We start from the raw sequence: 3,656 nt of genomic DNA on the forward strand, positions 1-3,656 counted from the left end.
CAGGAGAGAGAGGCACATCGTAGACATGGTAGGATTGGTAAATGGAGTAGTGTGAAAGGCAGTGGGTGGGAGAGGGAAAGGTACACGGCAATTTACCAATTTCATGTTCACTTTGGGCCACCATTTTCTGCACTGTTTTCTTGACCATCAGACAGCAATATTTCATCCTAACAACAAAAGGAAGTGGATCTTTCAGTCCCTTTATTCAAAGTCGGAAGCTGGTGGGCTCATAAGTATTATCACCCTTCGGACTGAGGAGGGGAAATGGTTCATGCCTCTGCACATGGCCCTCCAACAGAGGGAGCAAGAGAGGGCGCAACGTTATAGTTATTGATACCACATCTCCCAGCTTCTTCAATTATAAAAGCAATTAACATTAAATTGGTGTCATTTATTCTTAAAATTCCACAGTTAGCACTGATTTGGATGCAAGAATTCGGCTCAGTGCGTAAATGGTCCACAGTCTAACTGAAGGAAGTACGTTGGTGAACGAAGAGAGATGCTCTGCATCCATAGAGCTCTAGAACACAACCGACGTCATCGTCCTGTTTCTACTCAAATTCAATTGTTAGACACTCGGTTACAATGTGAAAATATTGCAGCTAAGCAAACTGTTTTGGCTTATCCATGTGGCTCGTTTCCAACTGTCCCCAGCCATCAGCATGTAGATGTTTCATTGCACTTGTGCGCACACGTAGATATATAAATTAATGTAAATTCGAGTTCACTTTGAGGTAATCATATAATACATCTTTACCTCGATTAGATCCGTTACCAGATTCGGGTGAATTAAATCACTGTCGATAAATTTTGTGCAGTAGGGTCGACCAGCATCTGCGGGTGTGGTGTGGAGGAGTGGGTGGAGGCTGTAAGAAATGTTCAACATTTTGCGTTGAAACACTGAATCAGGACCTCGTTAATCTCCTGTTCATTGACATGATTGAACTGACAGAAATACGGGATGCTTATCAACTCCACAACGTCTCGAATCTCCCCAGCTGAGGGAACAGGATTTATTGAAGAACATGTTCCCGGCTCCAGTGCTGTGTTGGAACTCAGTACATCGACATTCCATAAGACCATAAGACAAAGGAGCAGAAGTAGGCCATTCGGACCATCGAGTCTGCTCTGCCATTTTATCATGAGCTGATCCATTTTTTCCTATTTAGTCCCACTCCCCCGCCTTCTCACCATAACCTTTGATGCCCTGGCTACTCAGATCCCTATCAATCTCTGCCTTAAATACACCAAATGACTTGGCCTCCACTGCTGCCCGTGGCAACAAATTCCATAGATTCACCACCCTCTGACTAAAAAAAAAATCTTCGCATTTCTGTTCTGAATGGGTGCCCTTCAATCCTTAAGTCATGCCCTCTCGTACTAGCCTCCCCCATCATGGGAAAGAACTTTGCCACATCCACTCTGTCCATGCCTTCTAACATTCGAAATGTTTCTATGAGGTCTCCCGTCATTCTTCTAAACTCCAAGGAATACAGTCCAAGAGCGGACAAACGTTCCTCATATGTTAACTCTCTCATTCCCGGAATCATTCTACTGAATCTTCTCTGTACATTCTCCAACGTCAGCACATCCTTTCTTAAATAAGGAGACCAAAACAGGTAAAGAAGCTCGAATCCAGGAAGTACGGCGTCGGACAGAGCTTCTACCTCATAACCTGAGACACCCAAGTTGAAAACTAATATCTGGTGCCATCTGTGTCGATGTTGCTCCTTTGCAGTTTGGAAGAATTTTTATCGGGAAGTGTCACGACGGTCTACTATTGACCCTCATTAATGAGCTGTCCGTTCTGCCGATCGTGTGAGGCTGACAACGTGAACGTATCTGGACAACGGACTGCAATGAGAATATTTAGGCTCCGATTGGTTAGTTCAGTGAGTGGCTCAAACTGGACAAGAGTGTCTATTGCAGGAATGTGTGAGGTCTTGTACTTGGTTGGGATTGGCATTAAATAAAGGACGATAGGTTGCGGTGAGACTATCAAAGGAAACTATTCACGAAACAGAGGTGGTGAGCCAGTGGGTGGATCAGGTATTTTGAAAGGCAACTGCAGGTCGTAGTTTATTGCAACTAGATTGTAAATTAGAAATAGAGAAACCATTGTCATGTATGGGGTTGCTTAGGTCGGCGCTTGTGCGGTAACCATAATTTTACGCCCATTATTTGCTGAAGGGTGCAGTCGCACTGGGGAAGCTCGGAACAATTTGACTGACTTACCTCCCGTGATGAATATATGTGCTCTAACGAACAACTGAAGTTAAAACTCTACACTGTAGAATATAGAATTAGGGCTGATTCTAGGGTCATGGCTGAGAGGTGCGGTCGAGGTAAATTAGTTCGACTGTGAGGAATTAATCATTTAAAACCGAGTTAAACCGGAATAACCACGCGTACCTTCCTGATATCATAAAATACTCCACGAGGTATGGCTGCGAATGTTATCACACAGGATGCTATTTTAAATAGGACGTGGGAGCATTTAGGAAATATTAAGGACATTTCGGATTGTGAAAAAGGCAAAGAAAACAGTTTGAAACGTGGTGAAGTGCAGCCATGATCAGACGGGATAACCGGACGGAAACCATCTATAACTGATGTGGACCCCCCAGACTGGAAAGACGTTTCGGAATTTTCTATCCAGCAGCTAATTAAACTCATGGGACTGACATCCCCGGCTGACGTTCGTGCAGAACAGCGATTAAAATGCCAGGACTCTATTATCAATTTAATGACGTCAGGCTGACGAATAGTATCACTGTCAGGAAGAATACTGCATGAAATCTCAGGGTCTGGGGCATCCGTAGTCAATGACACTGTTTCTCACTCGCCACACATTGCTCCCTTCTACCGCTTGCTGCCAGTGATCGGCAACATCTCCAGGTGAAGGGAGGTACCGGAGATTTAATCAGGGGGATGCTCTGGCTGCAGCTGAGGGAGACGCTATTGCTCTCGAGCGGACTCTGCCAGAAGTACAGTAACACAGGAATTGATTAAGGTCAGAGTCTGACAGAGGATGAGAAGACGTCGTCATGTGTATCGTACTGCGAATGGCTGGAGTCCGCTTCTCCCCGCTGACGCTGAAGAATCTGCTCTGCATATTTCATTCGTTCAGTTTTACGAGACGGTAAAGCTCCAAATTGCAGAGAGTTTAAGCTGCCTCAAAGAGATTGATCAGAGTTGGATAGAAATGAACTCTTCACGGTGAGTAGGAAGGCATTGGACTGAATTGTACTAAAGAGTGTAAAAACCTACTTCGCGGCCGTCAACTCAGGGAAGATGCAGCGCTCAGACAGCAGGCAGGGGGTTAAATTTTATAGGTAGGTATTTTGATTTCTGGTCCTTTGTAGCGCTGCGAGCAGGGTTCGAACCTGCGTGGGGAATCCCCATTGGATTTCAAATCCAACGCCTTTGGCACTCGGCCATCGCAGCTCCATGTATGTTCTGCACCTATGTTCGGAACGGACCCCGAGCCGGAGTCCGAGGCCCAAGGTCTTCGGCGAGGAGACGAAGACACTCGTGTGGAGCGTCTGGTCGACCACCGTGGTTGGTCCCTGGCGGTCGGAAGGGAGCGACTGGTGGATAGAAGACCCCGTTAATTGAGCTCGAACTGTTGTGCACGAAGTGATTGAACTTTGATA

At 45.8% G+C, this 3,656-nt stretch overlaps 1 non-coding gene across 1 annotated transcript; it reads right to left on the reverse strand.

Annotated features, from left to right (window-relative positions):
* Positions 1 to 3,365: 3,365 nt before the first annotated feature.
* Positions 3,366 to 3,447, reverse strand: trnas-uga (transfer RNA serine (anticodon UGA)). The gene has a single exon. It is a non-coding gene; the product is annotated as a tRNA-Ser (tRNA).
* Positions 3,448 to 3,656: the final 209 nt, after the last annotated feature.

Source organism: Mobula birostris, chromosome 3, assembly GCF_030028105.1.
Source record: "Mobula birostris isolate sMobBir1 chromosome 3, sMobBir1.hap1, whole genome shotgun sequence".
Taxonomy (NCBI): Eukaryota; Metazoa; Chordata; class Chondrichthyes; order Myliobatiformes; family Myliobatidae; genus Mobula; species Mobula birostris.